Source organism: Leptodactylus fuscus, chromosome 6 (genome assembly GCF_031893055.1).
Source record: "Leptodactylus fuscus isolate aLepFus1 chromosome 6, aLepFus1.hap2, whole genome shotgun sequence".
NCBI lineage: Eukaryota > Metazoa > Chordata > Amphibia > Anura > Leptodactylidae > Leptodactylus > Leptodactylus fuscus.
In genome coordinates this window covers 153512035-153533095 of record NC_134270.1, presented here as the reverse complement: position 1 = coordinate 153533095, position 21061 = coordinate 153512035, and positions in this window count along the sequence as shown.

The window sequence follows — 21061 nt, the reverse complement described above, 5'->3', positions numbered from 1 at the left end:
TTTGCATAGGTACGGAATGGTAGAGTCCTTACACCTGGGACTCCCACCGATCAGCTGTTTGCTAACGGCAGCTCAGTCCCCTTCATTCATTGGCTTGTGAAGCAGGACTCAGAGCACCGCTGATCAGCAGGAAGTCCAGGTTGTCAGACTGCTCTGATAGTCCATATTCCAAAGCATAGGCCAGTATTGGGAAGGGTTTTTTTTTTTGTTTTTTTTTTTTTACTGCTATGGTGTTTACCATATAGAATGTTGAAAAAATATTTTTTAGAGTTTGAGACATGGGGATCCCAATTTGTTTTTTTATTTTTGTGAACTAGGGAGAGTGAGAGCGATTCGATTTTAGTAAAATATTTAAAAAATAAAGAAGTTGGAATTTTTAAAGCAGGCAAGCCTTAGTGGTTCTTTTCCTATCACAGGCCTGGGAGCCTTCAGCTCCCGGCTGTCATACACACCGCACAGGAGCAGTACTAACAAAACATACTTAAGTGAGGAGGTGGGGGGCTCAGTTTGGGGTAGATCAGGGGGCCTAAATTGTACTAAGTGGCCACAATCTATTAGTGCTGTGTAATGTAAAGCGGCAGAGACAAGTGTCCATAATCGGACGCCAGATGACGTAAGATTTACAGCATGTTAACCTGTTCTCTGCCATGGACTAGGAGCAGGTTAATGGGTGCTGCTACGGATTTCTCGCAGACATGCAGCAGCTCTGATGATCCGGGCCATGGACAGAGCTGCTGCATATCACTGTTTGGGTCTAGGCAAGGGACTATTCTCACCATGTAAATATACCGTCTGACGCCTGTGCAGGCGACACTGCGACCTCATGTAGTGAATGATGCCGTGTCAGTTTTGATCATGGAGGTAATGCAATATTTATTTCTCCATTACTGTGACAGAGCGAATATTTACAGTCTAGCGTCCATGCAGAGCAGTCAGGGTGCAGAAAAGGTTCAATCACACCTCACTCTGTAATAGTAAGGAGATCTCAATACTCCAAAAAAAACGAGCCGGCTACTTTATTGCCAGAAAATGACCATAACCTTAACTAAAATGGCATGGAGCTCAGAGCGCTTTTAGCCACCAGTGGGGAGTGGGTGGTCTAAGTCAAACTCTAATCTCAAAGGTGTATTCTGACCACGTTATCCCCTATCCACAGGACAGGGGGGCAACCTGTAGATCAGTGGGGGTGAGACTAATGATCACAAGAACAGGGGGCATTTTGCTTCCCAGTTTGAACAGAGGGTGACCGAAGCAGGGAACCCACAGAGCCCCCATTGAAATGCAAGGAGTTGGGGGACAAACTAGACAAATTCTAGTAACACGCATGTACCCAAAGGCACTTTTCTGTGTGCAGAAAATCTGGAGCTCCCGCTAATGTGACTGTTAAGCAGCAAATCTGTTCACACCGCAGATGTTCAATTGCCATTCTGCTCTTTGCAATGTATAGGGTGAAACTGATAAAAAAAAAAAAACACAGTAAAAACCTGCTACAGATATATATATATAAAAAAAAAAATATATGACTATGTACTGAAGTTCCTCATTCTTCCTGTATGTAATGCCACCTCTTACTGTGGAAATCAAAGGACCAGACATGTTGAAATAAACAGATTAATCTTTCTTTAGCCCCATCCGCCATTAGCAGTCAGTCAGAATACGCCATATAAATAAGTTAGCATCACGCTGGTGGTTCCTATGACATGACTGGAGAGGCGCACACTACCCAAACCGCTGCTCTACTCAAAACTAAAGGAGCGGCGCACCCCAGGTTTCATGGTCAGTGGAGTTCTGCACAGTCAGATTCCCAACATTCAGAAAGTTACCCCTTATCCTTTCTTATATGATTTTAACCTTCGGTGCATTTGTTTGCAGGTCACACCTAGGTTCTTACACCAAGATACCAGCCTTTGTGAATACGTGACGACAGGCTGGACACCAGTGGAATAAATGGCTGCCTTGGCTGCTATACTAACCATGGTGACAGCTCCGGCCCCCTCCCCCGGAATGTGATCACATTACACAAATAGGTCGATATCAACCGAAGAGCATAACAAACATTACAGCGTGGAATATTAGTAATGGGATATAACAAGAATTAAGACATATAGGGCAACACGGTGGCTCAGTGGTTAGCACTGTAGCCTTGTAGCGCTGGAGTCCTGGGTTGAAATCCCACCAGGAACAACATCTGCAAGGAGTTATGTTCTCCCCGTGTTTGCGTGGATTTCTACAAATACATACTGATAGGAAAAATGTACATTGTGATCCCTATATGGGGCTCACAATCTACATAAAAAAAATTAAGACATATTACATAGCCTATCCTTATGAAAGGTCACCAATATGTGACCAGTGGGGTTCAGACAACCAGGACCCCTAGAGATCAGCACTGAACGGCTGAGAGGTCGTCATATACACAAGTCACATGGTACAGCAAAGACGCTACAATTTGTACTATGTTGAGCGGGTCCCAGGGTTCAAACCCCACACTTTGCTTGGCTAGGTCATCACTGGTAGGGGTCCATCCCCAACATTCTCAATTATGGGCCAAAGCACTTGAGAAGTCTTGAGAGTGAACCTACAAGTGTCGCCTGCCAGTCTTAGGCTTAGCATTCCTCACATTATTTACACCACTTTGTGAATACTTTCAAGCCTAGAAAACAAAAGGCAGGGCTGGGGAGCCGGGGTAGGCCAAACCACCAACTCTATTGTGTGTATACTACGCCATTGTGTCTCCCATGAGGCCCGACCAGCACTGCTACATTGTACATCAGCCTATGACAGAACAGAAGTTAAAAAGGTCTCCGCAACTTTTACATTTAAAGGGGTTTTATGGTAAGGATTTTTTTTTTTTTTTTTAAATCCTGTTAGTGCTATTAATGGGTTACTAAGTGCACCCATACACCATTAAGAGTTTTGAGAGATTTTTCGGGGTTCCTCTGGGAGAACCTAGCATCTTCTGCATTTGTTTACTTGGTGTAGCTTCCTGCTGCAATGCATTCTGGTAGTTATAGGTTCTCACACTCTCACTCCACCCCCTCCAACTCACTCAGCCCACCGAACCCTATTATACTTTACCCGTCTTCCTATCTTCCTTCTGCGGGGCAGTAGTAGTGACAATCAGTTTCCAAAAACGGGGAAACTGATAGTCACCGGATAATCAGAAAATGTCCCTGGGGCCGTCACATGATCACCCCAGGATATATCAGGGTAAATATACATTTTTGATTAATTATGTTATTTATAAGGTAGGAGATGGAGGGGGTTTAGATTAGTGTAAGGATCTCTAGTTATCCTGCACAACCCCTTTAAGACCCTAACCCTGGCTCACGAGATCAGAAGTAGTCTTTAGCCTCTGAGGACACTCCACTGAATTCCCAGAACACAGGGGCAGATGGGTGTGGGAGATGGAGCGACCCCAGAGGATTAAGGTCACTCTGGATCACAAGGTCTGGGGGCGGTGACATGGCCCATCGGCAGCAATAACCTGGGACAGGCAAGTATATCATCAGTACCTGAACAACCCCTTTAGAGTGGAACTAAACCCTCAGACTACGATTGGTTTTCCTGCAGTATTTGTATCATTGATAAATCCAGCATTTGTCACTCTCCCCCTGGCTACTGTACTGAGAGCTGTTCCCGCTTCTCACTGAATGTTACTGTGTATGGAGTGCGTGGCTGTGTAATATGTGGAGAATGGGGGAGGGGTCACTTCAGTTATATCTCACGACAGAATAAAACTGCAAGATTCTCCCCTTTCATATGACACTAAGGTTGCAGTGTTACTCTAGGTTCTGGTTTCCGTTCTCTGGAAACCCCCCAAAAAATGGAAACCCAATCCGCTTAGAAAGTAGTTACCCACAGATCCCATATAACTGAAGTGACCCCTCCCCCCTTGTTTTCGCTACATTACACAGCCCCTCCCCCAAGCCTGTACTCCATACACATGTGCAGGATTTCACAGAGAGGATCCAAAATGTGTTAAACAAAATCTATCAGTGACACAAATACTGCCAGAAACTGTAAGTTTGCCCAAAAGTTTAGTTTTGTCCACCCGATACAAACCAGTCCGAAACCCAAGACGATGATGTTCTCGAAGCCTGGAGATTTCACGAAAACAAACGGTCCTTTGGGATCTGTTCACATTCGTCATTGCATAGAGCGTTGTCCTGCGATGTACCAGAGTAACACTGCAATAGTGCAGCTAGGAGCGAAATAAAAATAGACCCTTACACTAAGGCCGCTTCACGTCTGCGTTTGGGGATTCCGTTCCCCTCTCCTGCAAGCAGCGCTTTTCTCTCTGCATTTTTCGTGCGGAGACCACACAGACCCCATTATAGTCAATGGGGTCCACAGGTTCCTAAGGTAAAAGTTTTATAGGGATTAGGTTCATTGAGGGGCTCCCGTCAAACGCAGATGTGAATCGAGACCAAGTTCAAACTAGCGTTCAGGATTCTGTTCTTGGGGTCTGCTTGGAGAATCGAAAAACAGAAACCCTGTCCGCTTAAAAAGGGGTTACCTGCAGCCCGCATTTAGACTATAATGGGGTCTGCCAATTTTAAGAGTTCCTAAACACTAGATTGAACCGACCTTTACTCCCCTCTCTCTGGTCCTCCATTTGCAGCGGCGGACTTCCATATACACGTCCCCTGGCCGTTTAGGTGACCGCTCACAAGCCATAGCGGCGACTAATCCTGCGCTATTTGCAAAGAGGTGACCACTGAGGCCACCGTCACCCAAAACAAACGGCCCAGGAACCTGTATACATATAACCAAAACTGCTGCCACTGGAATGGGTGAACTGACCCTATATAAAGAGAACCAGAAAAGGGATGAGCCCTATGTTTACATGTTACACTAGCGCCGGCCTGAGGACCACAACAACGGATTTGCAGACCACTACGTCAGCGGTCACACGCTGAGGCCAATGGACCCCATTAACTATAAGGGGATCCATCGGAGTCCGTCCTATAAAACCAAAGGACAAAAAAAAAGTTGGACTAGCAGCACTTTTTTTCGTCTGGTGATATCGGACGCACACCGCAGATGTGAACACAGTCCTAAGAGGCCTCAGCACATTAGAGTAAACATACAGGACCCTGAGCATAGACTATAATGGAGGACTGATCACATACACAATGTAATGGTATAGGGGGACTACTACTCCCATCAGGCACCACCATGCGGGGAGAAGTAGTACTACAACACAACTATATAACATCCATAGACAATAAACTGCGCCATTCTACCGAACGACGTCATCACCAACCCGCAAGGCCCGCGCGGCCTCCCCACCACGAGCAGGGCCGTGAAGCCCCTCACACATAACCCGCCACCCCCCGCCATCCATCAGGCCCATGAAGCTCTAGCAGCCAGGCCCGAGCCCTCACCCCACCCGCTCCCCCATGACATCCCCTCCAACACAGGCCTCACATAACGCACCCCGCGGCCGAACACTTCCGCTTCCTCACGCCGCGATGTCCCGGTCTTCAGACTGTGTCTCGTCGTTGACGGATTATTTCCACTATTAATTATTTTTTTTTTCTCGTCTGTGTTTTTTTTTTTTGTTTCCTCTCCGTGCGTTTTTCTAATAAGTCGAAGCTCCAAAATGGCTTCCTTCCTCCTTTAAACCCTCCCCGCGCCGCGCGTTTGGATCCTTCCGCCGTGAGGTCGGCTTCGCTGGATTGGCGGCGCGTCAGCAGTGAAGTGGCAGCGCGGACTATTTTTTCAGATGGAAAACACTTCCGGGGCAAACCAAGGAAGGTTTCGGGGGGAGGGGTTTTTATGACGAATGGTTTGTTTTTTTTTCGTTTTACGGTGACAACGGCAAATAATAAGTTGTTGTTTCAGTCACATTATCGCTCGTGCAGTTTGTGTAACGTTTTTTTTTTAAAGAAATATATGGATACGCTAAGGAAGGACATTAATGGCGGCTGCCCAATATGGTGGACTGTCCTGTACTGCACATAGGAAACGGACTTAACCATAGCAACCAATCAGAGAACTGCTTTCATTTTCGCACAAAAAATGAAAGCTATGCAGTGATTGGTTGTTTGGGCAACAACTTACTATAAAGGGGGGAAGGTGGGAAAATTTCTGAAGCCCATACTTGCCAACTATCTATGAGGCTACTGAATAAGGCTGGGGCTACAGAGAGACTTTGGCCGCAACAAAAATATCCCACAACAAAATTTGAGAAACACAAAAAATTTGATAAAAATATGTGTTTTACTATTTTTCAATAAATATATTTGATATTTTTATCTAATTTTTTTTGTGTTCCTCAAATTTTGTTATGGTATAGTTGCATTGGTTTTTGGGGTTACCCATTTATTATCGATGGATCAATTTGGTTGGTTGTGTGCAACAAAAATATCGCCATGTCGCAAAAATGTCCAAGCAATTTTCGAAACTAGAAGTCACGGTCGCGGCACTCTTGTTGGTCGCAAGCCAATTGCAGCCAAAGTCACCGTGTAGTCCTATCCCGAAGCAAATCTCTGGCCCACTGGGCTAGCAGTCACTTTACATGCCAGTCACGTCCAAAAGGGGGGAAATAGTCAGCACATTTAGGGGCCGTTCACACAGCGGAAATGAAAGAGAAATTTGAGGCAGACTTCTGCCTAAGGGCTAGTTCACACGGGTTGCGGATTGGCGGATTTTGTCCTGATTGTGACGTGGGAAGCCGCATCGCAATAGGGTCAAAATGCACCTGCCACGACTGTCGCAGCTTCTGACAGTCGTAGCTTCCCACTCTGGAGCAGGCCCAAATGAATGGGCCTAGTCCGGAGGGTGCGGACGCCAGGGCTGAATCAGCCGCAGAATCCGCCTGAAGAAAGGGCAGCTCGTGGTCTACATAGACCTCCATTGTGGATTGACGTGGATTCAGCGCCAAAATCCGTCCCCTCTTGCCCCATGTGAACAAGCCCTAAAGGTATGTTCACTCAGTGGAAAATGAAGAGAAATCCCATGGGTATGTCGCAACACATTCCTCTGCGCAGATGAATGGGCCGAATTAGTAGGGACTCCTGAGCCTCAGCAAGATTGAGCAGAGCGCTTATTATTTCTGCATCTTTGGGAGCCTTCACATGGAGTAAACGCGCGTGTATTTTTGCAAAATACATGTGTAAAAATAAGACCCCCATTGACTTCAATGACATTTTACAGGCGTATTTTTACACATGTAAAAAATATCATTGAAGTCAATGGGAGTCTTATTTTTACACGTGTATTTTGTAAAAATACATGCACGTTTACTCCGTGTGAAGGCTCCCTTACTTTGATCTCTGACTCCCTTTGAATACAATGGGGAGCAGATTCAGGGCAGAATTTGCTGCCAAATCTGTCAAAATCAGTGCTGAATTATGCCATGTGAACATAGCCTTAGTTCCCACATCACTTGAAAATTCTGGCACCATGCTGCCCAGGCCGTTCTGCCTTCGAGCCCCAGCTAGATATTGGCAAATTTGATATAGACCAGCATGTGCCTGATTATAAATCAGGTGCTGTCTTCTAGGCCGTGTGCCTGCATTAAAACATGCCGCCTTAGAGCTGCTGTAGATTTCAAGCATCATTTACACCAATGAGGCTACATTCACATCCGTCGGAGACTCTGTCAAAAATCGGCAGAGGTAAAAGTCCTGTTCAGGGGACTGCAATAAGGTATGCCGGACTCCTTGTGTGTTTTAGTGGTCCGCCTCTTCATTGTTCAGATCCCCCAGTTTAAACTGACTGGCCAGTACCTTGTAATCAGGGAGGCATAAGGACATCATTTGAGACCATCCGGGTAAGTTCACATCGAGTTTTTTGGTCAGGATTTTGAGGCCGTATCCAAAATTTGAAATCAATGGGAACCGCTCAGGAGTTTTTTTTTCCAGGAGCCGAAAGAAATGGCTCCCGGAAAAAAGAAGCGAGGTGCTCATTCTTCAGGCCGAGTCGCCTCGCGATTCAGCCTTAAGACACTCCCTCCTCCGGGTTAAGCCCATTCATTGGGCCTAATCCGGAGCGGAGTGCGCGGCTGGATGCCGGTGCAGTGACCGGCTTTCAGTCGCGGTTATCCAGTTTTTGCAGTCACATGCAAGTAAGCCCCCCTTACACATGAACGTATGAATGGTCAGTGTGCTATGCGGGTTTTTCCAAGATAGCACACTGACCCAATCATTTCTATGGACCCGTACAAATGACCGTGAATTATACAGACAGTCCAGGCTGCAAAATATGGAATAGGAATGCCCCCCCCCCCCTTCCAATGAATGGGCCTAGTTGGGAGTGTCTTGAAGAATGAGCATGTCCGTTCTTTTTTCCAGGAGTCGGGACAAACGGCTCCCGGAAAAAAGACCTGCCTGGCTGCCATTGATTTCAATGGGAGTCGTCTTTTTGGTCAGGATTTTGAGGCGAATACGGCCTCAAAATCCTGACTAAAAAACCCCATGTGAACTTACCCTTAGCCTAGTTTCACCCGAATGTTTTGCAAAACCATGGTAAAAAAATGTCCATTTTTCTGGTAATTTTGCACCTGTGTGGGCCCATATTGAAAATATGTGAAAATGGGTAAAAATAGGAAATGTTCTATATTTTAAGAGTCTATGAGAACAGCGAATTTAATGTGGTCATGTGACTGCCATGAGTGTCGGCTAAGGCTACACGCACACGACAGTAAAAAAAAAAAAAAAAAAAACATTAAAAATGGATGAGACTGCCGGTTTTTGTCATCCGGTTTCCATTAAACTATGTTTATACATGTGAATGGGGTCTATACATTGACTCCCATTTGTCCACATTGACTCCTATTGTTCTTAACACAGAAGGACGTGTAACGGACGGACGTTAAGAAAACGTCCCTTACTCATCTGCTTTTCGTGTGCATGAGGCCTTAGGCAGCACACAGAACCAAACCCAGTTTAGTGACCAGAGGGGCATTGTTTTCCACAGCAAAAAACACCTGAAACGGGGAGGGTTTACCTGCAGCTCACCTGTAGATGTCTCTGCAGCTCCCTCGCTGCTTTGAACCTTTGTATTGCAATGGCTGAGCTCTGTGGGGTAAAACCCTCAGCCATAATGGACATGCATGTGGATGGAAGTTTTTGAAGTCCACTATCTATCTCTTGTGAAATCGCAGCTATGGTGCCTGCTCAGCCCTTGAGCATGTGCCATTTTTAGAGTCCTGACGTGCTATTACAGTGCATGTAGGAAATGGGAGTTCATAGCCATTTGTAATGGATGTTAGACCCATCAAAAAACGGCACTGTTGTGTGAATAAGGCCTTATCCCGCCTGTCTGTGGGTGGTGAAACACTGCAAACCCCACTGGTTTCCCCCAAACAGGGGTGAAGGGGTCTGTTGAATTGCTCACTGTATGTCCTGGGAACTTTCTTGGCACGTATGGTATAAACATGGTGTGAACACGCCCGGTGCAGCCAGTCCATGTTTTGCAGGTAAATCTGAGAAGAAGCAATGATCAATGAATGGGTAACAATGGAAGGGAAATAATGGGTCATTTTTAAATTACGTTTGTACGATAAAATCTCTATTTGTGTGGTGCTTTTTTTCCCCCCCATTGAACGCAGGATAGTCAACTACCTATAAATGCTTGGACATCCTGAAAAATTGGAGCTTTGCCAAGAAGGGGGCTAGCTGAGCTAATATAAGGTGGGTAAGGAAATCAATTATTTATTACGTTTATTATTCATTTATATTATTCCACAGCACTTTATATCACCCACTCTCCCAGTTGGGAATTTTCACTATGAGGGCCCGTTCACACAGAGTAAACATGCGTGTATTTTGGCAAAATACACGTGTAAAAAAAACACATCAAAATACACATGTACAATGTCATTGAAGTCAATGGGAGTCTTATTTTTAAACTTGTATTTTTTATACGTGTATTTTGCCAAAATACATGCGCATTTACTCCATGTGAACGAGAGTGTTAGGGCATGTTCACTTGGAGGAAACTGCCATGGATTTAAGAATCTACCCCGAATCCGACTGCCGTGGATTTTGGCAGGGTTTCCACAGCTCCGGAGTCCTTACCGATTAGTTTCAATCAGGGTATGTTCACACGGATTTTTTTGCAGGCAGATTTTGAGGCGGAAGCCTGCAAAAACGTCTCCTATTCATTTCAATGGGATCCACTCGCTTTTTTTCCCACTAGCAATTTTTTCAGCTAGTGGGAAAAGGAAGCGACATGCCGTATCTTCCCGCGGATTGAGTGAGCTGCGACTCGAGATTCACTCCTGATTAGACCCATTCATTTAGGCCTAATCAGGAGCGAGATCCTGTTGCGTCTAGCCGCACGGAAAGTCACGCCCAAAGGTTTCCACCGTGTGAACATACCCTCATCTGGGCCTACTCCGCAAAGGGGCATCAGCATCCCGTTGTGGCAATCCCAAAGCCGAATATGGTGGCAGAAAATGAAGAGGAATTTATTTTTGTGGACCTAGACTTAGGCTAAGGTCACACGTAGAAATTTGGCACTGAATTTGCCAAGCAGAAAACTTCTGCTTCAGGAATTTGAAACTGATTCTTGACAAAAACAGACAAGGATTTTGATGCAGAATTTGGAGAAGAGGGCCATTGTATTTTGCCTTTATTGGGCAGGCATATATTTAAAATTTTGCACCGACGGAAAAAGTATATTTTCCGCTAGCAGAAAAAAAATCTGCTGCTGGTTCCCTTTGAAATGAATGGGAGGCAGGTTTCAGGTGGATTCCATGTGTTATTCCTAAGGGTAAGTTCACACAGGGTTTTTTTGGATCGGAACCTGAGGTGGGGTTTTTTGGATCGGAACCTGAGGCGGCCTCCGCCTCAGGTTCCAATCCGAAAACCGGGTACCCGCACACTCTGCTCCAGATTAGGCCCAATGAATGGGCCTAATCCGGAGGAGGGAGTGTCTTCAGGCCAAATCGTGAGGCAACTCGGCCTGAAGAATGAGCACCTTGCTTCTTTTTCCTGGGAGCTGGAAGAAACAGCTCCTGGAAAAAAAACCTCAGCGGTTCCCATTGATTTCAATGGGAGCCGTATTTTTGGTCAGGGTTTTGAGGCAGATACGGCCTCAAAACCCTGACCAAAAAACTCTGTGTGAACTTACCCTTAGGGCTAGTTCACACGTAGTTAGGTGTCGAGGAATTTGGTCAGGAAAAAATCCGCTTCAGAATTAGGAAATTATTTTTTGAAGCTTTTTTTTTTTTTTTTACATGAGGCGTTTTTTTGAGGCAGTTTTAGTTTTGTTTTTTTTCCTCCAGCACAGTGTAGTGGACCTTGAAAAAGCTGCTAGCGGTTTTTGAAGCGTTTTTGTTTTTGCCAAAACCGCTAGCGGTTTTTCCGCCTCCCATTGACTCCCGTTGGGTTTTAGCCAGTGGAATCCGCCTGAAGAAAAGTCATGTTGCTTCTTTTTTCCGCTAGTGGACATAGGACTCTATTGTGAGGAGGAGGATTTTGAGGTGGATTCCGTGTCAAAATCCTCTCCATTTTGCCCCCTTTAGAGGAAACTGGAGTATGCGGAGGAAACCCACCCTTACACGGGGAAGGGGGGAGACACGTATAGTCCATGAAGAGGTTGTCTTTGGCTGGATTGAAACTGAGGACCCCAACCCTTCAAAGTTGTGTTAACCACTGTGTAAAGGTGTAAATTGGGAAAACCCCATTAAGGTCACATTCACACTGCGGCAGGATTTACATGCTGTGTCTGTCTATTTTTTGACTGTAAATTACATACTCAGTGATGCATAAAAAGGGAAACAGATGTCTTTGCACCGCTCTGAGCATGAATGGGACCCAGTTCATTCGCATGAACCCTGTAAGTTTTATGTACAATTCACAATGTAAAGGTTCACACAGATTACCAATAAAACAAAAAAAAAAGTTTCAGATAACACATTTGGGATTTGTTTACACTGTCAGCTAAATTTCTATTGTTCTGATCCATAAATGAATAGTGCAGGCTATTGTGTAGAAATTTTCTAGTGCTTGTTATCAGAGAAAATCCTTCTTTTTTATCATTGTTTTTTTGGGGGGGTTTGCGCCCTCGCCTCTCGTTTAAACTGACTTTCACTCTGAAATCTTTGCTATATCCATTTCCACACGGACTGCAGGTTACATGTTTAACAAATAATTTAAAAAAAAGGTGTAGTCCTGATGTTAGTCACAGGTCGGTCAGGGGATGTCAGTGTGTGGCACCAAAGGAACGGACAAAAGTCCATGTAATAATGGTGTCGGGTCCTTCTGACGATCGTGATGGTCCCCGCATATGGGTTGTGTATATTGCATCGGCACCTCCCTTACACCCCTTTCACATCTGCGTTCAGGTTTCCATTCAGAGAGTCCACTTGAGGACCCCCTGAACAAGAAACCTATACACATTAAAAAGCGGTAACCTAAGGACCCCATAGACTATAATGAGATCCGTGTGGTTTCCGCACGAAATATGCGGAGAGAAAAGTGCTGCTTGTAGGACATTTCTTTCCACATGTTTTGTATGGAAACCAAGTGGAAATCACATGGGCCCCATTATAGTCTATGGGGTGCGCGGGTTTCCTTAGTTAACCGCTTCTTAATGCTTATAGGTTTCCATTCTGGGAGGTCCCCGAACAGAAACCCGAATGCAGGTGTGAATGGGGCCTTAGCCTAGGACTGTCCTTTTCAAGCTCTTTTCTCCCCCTCAGTTCTCCTCCTTGAGATTGCATTGCATTGGCTTTCTCGTTCTCTTACCAGTATGCGTATAAGACTAATAAGCCCCTGACCATATGCCTGAGCAATATAGGTTCCTAAAGAGCTTGTTCCTGTCTTTGTTGTTGATCCTGCACCTATTCTGCTGACCTTCTATGCAGGACCCTGGTCTGTCTCTGACCTTTGAACCTGAGCTGCTGCTTATCTTGCCTTTTCTATGTGAACGGCCTTGAATACTTGCCGACCCTAGACCTTCAGCCAATCCTGGTCCACTGTTTTGCCAGGTTCTCCACACTGGCATTTCTGTAGCCCCAGGCCAGCCATCACCTAAACTGGGACCACTCCAGCAGTGACCAGGTAGTCTCCATGCACCAAAATCCAGATCCCTGTACAGAGGTTAAAGAGGATCTTTTACCTGCTCCATCCTTTTTCATCCTTCAATAGGTGCTGCTCCAGCTCAGTACTGGCTACTCATAGTATAGAGGCCAATTAGCATATTGACTTAGACATGGTGAAATGTCTTGGTGAGAAGGGTAAACATTGATGAAGCTACATAGACAATACCCTTGGGAGTGGTCAATATTAATCTGGTTAGGTGGCCTGTTGTATTCACAACCATAACTGTCTGGGAAGGCAGAACAGGTTCATAGTCAGATGAACAAGCCAAGATAAAACAATGCTAATAATGAAGAACAAAACAGATCAACATGAGCAGGGACTACCAAGTTAGGAACCTTTAGCTCAGGAATCTCCCTGTGAGAGAAGATGCCTTAAATAGTCACAGTTGTTTCAACAAACTGCTTAAAGTAACAGTAAACACAATTATAGCAAAATTGTTAAAGGGATACTATCATTGGAATCCCTTTTTTTCTAACTAACATGTAGGAATAGCCTTCTCCTACCTTTAGATGTCTTCTCCACGCCACCATTCGGTAGATATTCAGTTTTCTGTTTTAATCAAATGAGTTCTCTCGCAGCACTGGGGGCGGGCCCCAGCCCTCAAACAGCACTGGGGGCATCCCCAGTGCTGCGAGAGAACTCTCCAGCGCCGCCTCCATTTTCTTCAGGAACCGGCCTCTACGCTTCGTCTTCACGCTTGGCTTTCAATGTTCTACACATGCGCAGTGGGCTCTGCCAGAGGGCCTCTGGCTGAGCTGACTGCACCTTTGCGCAGCCATTTTTTTGTGGACGCTTACACGAGCTCTTGTAGTAAGCGGCCACAAAAAATTGCCCTGCGCAGGTGCAGTCACACTGAATTGAACGTTGAAAGCCAGGCGGGAAGACGACGCGTAGAGGCTGGTTCCTGAAGAACCAGTGCATGTACGCTATGGGCAGGAAATGGAGTACAGTGTCCTAGACCCCCAAGAGCAGGGTGGTAGGCATAGAGTGAAGGCCAGCAACTGCGACCTGGCAGTGCTACAACAGGACAGCAGTTTTCTGTATATGTGCTGCAGGATCGGGAGCGGTTTCTAAGTGAAAGAGAGAGGGTGTAGATTCTCCTCTTCTTACTGTAGTCATATCAGCAGTAGTCTTATCATGGGCAGAAAGAGTGTGAGAAGAAGATCAAATTTTCTTTTTAATGTACTCCTCATGTACATGCATAGCAGACAACAGGTAAGCTTTGGGCAATCCTCAGCTTCCTCAGCAAGTGTGCTGTGCTTGCACCTAACATGTCACCGGCATGGAATTTGGCTCAAAGCTGTGGGACGGGCAGAAGAAAAGAGGCATCCATCAATAGCAATAGGGGCGAGGCTGGGCTGCAATAGTGTTGGAGGGACAATGCTCCAGGCCATAAATACATGCCCTCAGTGCGCCAAAACTATTGAATAAAACAATCAGTTCCTCTGTATTGCGACTGGAGAAACCAAAGGTGTGACTGTGATACATTATACAGTATACAGAACTAGCAGGGCTCAAGCAAGGCGGCTGCGTCCCATTCATGCTAGAGGTGCTGGGACATCTGCTTCCCTTGTCATGCACCATTGAGTATTTACTGAAAAAAATACGGGCAGGGCACAGCATGTCAAGGAAGTTCTCAATAATTGGAGCGAGTGTAACCTCAATCAGCATATGGCGGTAGTATGAGTTGTACTTCCTTATTGTGTGGCTATGGTAGTGTTATGCAGGTTTAGCTGCCGTGGAGGAAAGGGGAGATAGTAAAGGATCTGTCCAGCTTTGTAAAAAAAAAAATCTGTTTTTTGGCAGTTAATTATGGGATAAAAAAACAACCAATACTCACCTACAAACAGGACTTTTATCTCTGCAATTTTTATTTTATTTTATGTAGATTGGGGGGGGGGGGACCCGGCGGACTCTATTCCGTTTTGTAAGCAGATTAGGTTTCAGGTCCCTAAGTGGAATAAAAAAAATGGAAACCCAAGCGTAGGTGTGAACCTAAAGTCATTGTATGCCACGGGCAGGGGGTACCTGTAGGCAATGCAGCATGTAATGTAGACCAGTGGTTGTTAGCCACGACACATACCCCTGAGGACTGTGGGGTTTATACGTATCGCAGGTTGTGAGCCACTGATTTGTACTGTATAAAACCCAAGCAAAAATGTTATATCCTTCAATGAGTACATTGCCAGAAAAATGAAATTGTGACCAGTCTGGACCCACGGAAAGTGGCCTGGTCATGAAGAAGTTAATATAACTTATGCAATGATGTATGGACCTAACATCTCCATAATTCTGAGTTGTTTTATATCAATTTGAGTGTATAGCCATATTGTTTTGTGCATGTTTTGGGGTATACTTTGTATTCATTCAGTTATATAGGGACATTTTAATACTTTGGCGTAGCCCATTCACTGTCAGTTGTGATCATCCCGGTATGTAAGTATATACCTGTATAGTTGTCTAAGGCTAGGGCTGCAGGATTCTTAGTGTCTTGTCACTTATCTTGCTTTCCCTGTGTACATGTACTACCCCCATTCCTATAGACAGCTCGGGGGTCTTCTGTTTAGATGTGACGTTATAACTATTGGCTGTGTGACAGTATTATGTAGTGTACACCCCTCGTGAACATAGACAACACTCTTTCCCTGGCAGACTGACCGGGATCCGAATTCTCTGGATTGTGCTGGAGCAGAGGGCTCACACGGGCTGGTGCGGGGACTCTCTGGAATGTGCTAGAGAAGAACAGGGCAGGATTTCATGGACGGAGCTCTACCCCTTTGTCTGGAACGCTACGTGAGAGGACGGAAATCTTCTGCCGCTCATTATCGGATGAGAGTATACTAAGATAGCCCCCCTGCCAGGGAGCCATATTATGTCCGACTCCATGGCTATATTACTTATTTTGTTATATTGTTAAACTCTTAAGGACTTTGCAGTGAAAAAAATGACTTCTATGGCTTTTTATGAATATTCGTGACGTTTGTCTGACAGTCCCGTTTGGGTCCAAAACGAATGTGAAATTATTATACAACTAGCTATAACCTGCGACTTCGTCCGCTGTCCCCTCACCCTTGCGCGATCCACCTGCAGTGCGGCCCGTGGCCCCCCACGGCCCTTTCCTTGCGGCCTGCGCGGTCACCTCCCACAGCGTCGTCACCTCCGGCCCTCCCCTCTCCCCTTACCCCCCACCCGCGTCCCCAGCCCCCCTCAGAGTTACAGTCACCTCCTACATCTACCCCTTCCCCCCCAGCACCACCCACCTGTGACCTTGGTTACCCTCCCCCACCCTTTCCACATGTGCAATCTGGCCCCCCTGCCCCCTACTTGCCTTCTACCCTCTGGTGTGCAACCCCCCCCCCCCCCCCCCGGCCCCTACCGATCAGCCCTGCCCCCCCCCCCCCGCCCCTCTCCCCCTTAAGCAAACCGGCGATCACTGTTTCCGCAGCACTCATCATGTAGATGCTGGGGAGCTGTGTGTCCTTTCCGTGTGTGCGGTCCTTTCCGTGCTGTGTGTGTTCCCGGTCACACAGTTCAAGGGTAGGTGCGGCTGGGCTTGTTCGGGCCGGGTATGCTGCTGCATGCTACGCCGGCCTGAGGCAATATGTGGCCGGGCGGCATGTCAGCAGCGTTCAGAAGCATGCGGGCAGCCGCCATGTCGAGCGAGGAGTCCTCGTGTGCTGGCCACGCCCACAATTCGGCGCCAACCTATGGGCCACTGTGCTGGCTCCCTATCCCGCCCACACACCGCCATGCACCAATAGGAGTGGCGTCTAATAGTGGAGCAGGCGACAACTTTGGAGGGTCACGGTGGCATTTTGGGGTGAGTGAGACACTTTTAAAGTAGCCTAATACCCCTTCCTGGCCAATATGTAGGTGTGTGTGAAATTTATAGGAAATCCATTCAGCCGTTCAAGTGTGATTGAGGAACAAACATCCAAACACACAAACCCACAAACATCCAAACTCACAAACTTTCACATTTATAATATTAATAGGATGAGGTCAGTTCAGACCCCAGAGTATAATAAATGGACACCCAGAGGAGGTGTAAACATATGAAACAGTCTTCTACACCTCTACTGAGCTCCGACACTGCACTCCGATACAGGGCCTCATCTTCTTTGGGCCTCTTCCTGTCTCCTGAATGCATAGATGGGTACTATAGGAGCTAATGATAAAGGTGTTATCTTCTATTGTAATCCCGTCTGTTATGAAAAGAAAATCTTTACTAAATTAAAACCTCCATCTATTATTATGATTAGTGGCCAAAGTAAAAGTTGTGCTAATTTTGAAAACTGTACACATTTCCTTCAATAAAAATTTGGAACCGTGTAACTATCGCCTGGTTTGACATCTGTAGTATGTAAAATATTTCAAGATATGGTAAGAGTGTAACCATAGACGTATATAGCGGTGCATAATCTAAAAACCGATTCACTCCCGAACAGCAGGTTGTGTCTACCGAAAGTGCAAATCTGGATGTTGGTCATGTGTCTGATGTGAAATATCTAGATTCACTGTATCACATAACAGTCTAGTACTGAAGCTACAGCTGCGGGGACTAGGGGCAATGTATTCACGAGAGAATATTATAATCCACAATTCCCTGTATTGTCTCATAACTTTGTAGTAGTAGTAGTAGGGAGTGAAGATGTAGCACGTTGCAGAAAGAGTTCCATGTTTTTGGCTGCAAAAAAAACCCACTGCACTTTATTGTACCAACAAAGTGAATGAGATTTTGTTTACTCATATCCACACATTGCACACTTCCCTCACGTTTACTTTTGTAAGGAAAGATAAAGTTGTGCATGCAGGACTTCATCTTCTGCTATTGTTTACAGTAATGTCAATGGGACCGGACATAGAATCAGTTTGTGATAGGGTTGAGCGATCGGGATCGGAAAAGATTGGATTCCGATCGGCGATCGAGTAAATTTCACAATCGAGATCGGAATTCCGACCCGATCTTTTCCAGTGGGATCGAGATCGGAGGTTATCTCAAGATCGGCTCAACCCTAAAAGTGACTTTTCCCATAGAAAGGCATTGACTAGGGTTGAAGATCGCGATCGAGCAAATTTCACGATCGGGATCGAGATTGGCTGGAAAATGATCGGAAATCGGATTTTAAAATCGATCTTGAAATCTCAAGATCGGCTCAACCCTAGTCTGTGACCATTCTCTGCAAAATTGTTCTTTATATTTGCAAAAATGTTGATCATTAAATTGTCTTCAAATTTTAATCTGGTTATGTTCATACTAAAACAACTCAGTTAATAAGAGGATAATTCATTGGGGAGCCTTCACACGGTGTAACGCTGCGCTCATTCTGATCGTAAAAACACGTTCAGAATGAGTGCGTAAAAAGCAGCTCCCATTGACTTGAATGGGAGCCGGCATCTGTGCGCTCCCCATTGAAATCAATTGGAGGCTTTTTTCCCTATTGCTTTCAATGTATGAGGGTGCATGCACACTACGTAACGCCGGGTGTGTATGAGAGCCGTACACGCCGGCGTTACAGCAGGGCTGCCGAACACTTCCCATTCACTTCAATGGGAGCGCTCGTAAACGCCGCTGTTACGAGCGCTCCCATTGAAGTGAATGGGAAGTGTTCGGCAGTCTGCCGTAATGCCGGCGTGTACGGCTCTCATACACGCCCGGCGTTACGTAGTGTGCATGCACCCTTACGTTCCTTCGTCTCACGGCACTATCCTCCAAATATCCATTGTGGTGGAAGAACACGCCCGCTGTTGTTTTTCCTTTTTGTAAAACAGGTTTTCATCCACTTTGTTTACACCTCCTATCTTTGTAGAAGGTCGGGATATTAACGCACTTATGAAGACTTCTCAGATGTAATTATTCCAATCCACGAAGGTTTTGTGATTCATCTTCAATTGCTGTTCACAAAACTCAACGGATGTCAGCTCTTGGCACTAACAATATATGAAACGGGCAGCCGTAAGAAAAGGAATGCGTGAGTTTGCAAACCAATTTTGCGATCTCACGCCCTTTTTCTCGTCACACGATCGTTTGCTGCACCGCCGTTTTGGTGATGCATTGGCCAAAAAACACAGTTTCATCTCGTGGTTTCTAGCACAAAACCGGGTCGTATGGATGATCCCGTTTGCTTGAAACAGTTCAATTGCTGATTTCTCATCTACAGGTAAATCCCAAAGCATGTAATCCATGTTAAAAAAAACAAAACAACTGTGACTAAAATTACTGGGACTAAAACTACTGAGACTATCCGAAATGAAGACAGTGGACAGAATTGGCGAGTTCATTTCTTTCACTACTTTTCGTTCGCCAAAACTACTGCCTAAAACTACACACAGAATGGGCGCGTTCATTTCTTTTGTTCGCCAATTGCCAGAATAGCGCCAACTGCTGAACTGCTGGCCCGATGCTGAACTGCTGACTGCTGGCCCGATAACAGAGCCCAATGCTGAATTGCTGACTGCTGGCCCGATAACAGCCCGATGCTGAACTGCTGACTGCTGGCCCGATAACAGAGCCCAATGCTGAACTGCTGGCCCGATAACAGCCCGATGCTGAACTGCTGACTGCTGGCCCGATAACAGAGCCCAATGCTGAACTGCTGACTGCTGGCCCGATAACAGAGCCCAATGCTGAACTGCTGACTGCTGGCCCGATAACAGAGACCGATGCTGAACTGCTGACTGCTGGCCCGATAACAGAGACTGATGCTGAACCCGATGCTGAACAGCTGACTGCTGTCCCAATGCTGGTGCTGAACTGCGATGCTAGCCCAATAAAGGAAAAGTACCCAAATTTGTTATTAACCCAGTTCCTGTTCTGGTGTCTTCCAACGTAGGACATCTGACTGTTTTCGACTTCTGAATCTGAGCTGCCCATCCTGACCCTTTGTTTTGTTTATGACCTTACTCTCCTGCTGCCTCCCATAGTCCTTCAGCCCATATTGGACTATCCCTTCCCTGGTACTTCGCACCAACATCTCTCTGGATTTTGACCAGCTGACACTTACAGCGGGATGACTTTGAGAGTTTGTAACCTGGTAGTCTCCCTGTAGCAAAGATCATATCCCCCTTATGGAGGTTAAAGGTTGAAAACCAGGTGATTACTTAGATAACACCCTTAGGAGTGGCCCAAAGTCAAACAGGTAGGTGGGTTCACAATCCACTGCCTGTTATACTGCTGAACCTTATTTATACCTTTATCATATATAAAGTTTTCGATCCTTTCTCTTCTTTCCTCAAGGCTATGCATATTCATTTCTTTAAGCCTTTCCTGATATATATTTGTGCTTCAGACCCTCTACCATTTTTGTAGCTGCATTTGGACCTGTTCTGTTTCATCTGTCTACTTCTAGGAGGGGTCTCCAGAATTAGACACAGTATTCCAGATGTGGTCTCACCAGTGCTCTACACAGTGGGATCCTAATCTGTCTTTTCCTACTAGTCCTACCTCTAGTTAAACAGCCAAGCATCCTGCTGGTCATTCCTATAGCTATACAGCCAAGCATCCTGCTGGTTTTACCTCCCACCATACAGCCAATCATCCTGCTGGTCATACCTTTAGCTATACAGCCGAGTATCCTGCTGGTCATAACTTTAGCTATATATCTGAGCATCCTGCGGCTCATAACTTTTAGCTATATAGCCGAGCATCCTGCTGGACATACCTATAGCTATATAGCCGAGCATCCTGCTGGACATACCTATAGCTATATAGCCGAGCATTCTGCTGGTCATACCTATAGTTATATAGCCGAGCATCCTGCTGGTCATACCTATAGCTATATAGCCGAGCATTCTGCTGGTCATACCTATAGCTATACAGCTGAGCATTCTGCTGGTCATACCTCTAGCTATACAGCCTAGCATCCTACTGTTCATATCTTTAGCTATATAGAGGTGAGATGAATGAGATGGGAAAACACCTTTTAGTCAGCTGATTTCAGGGGTTCCTGGAAGTTGGACCCCTACCGCTATTATAGTTCTGGAAAACCCCTCTAAAT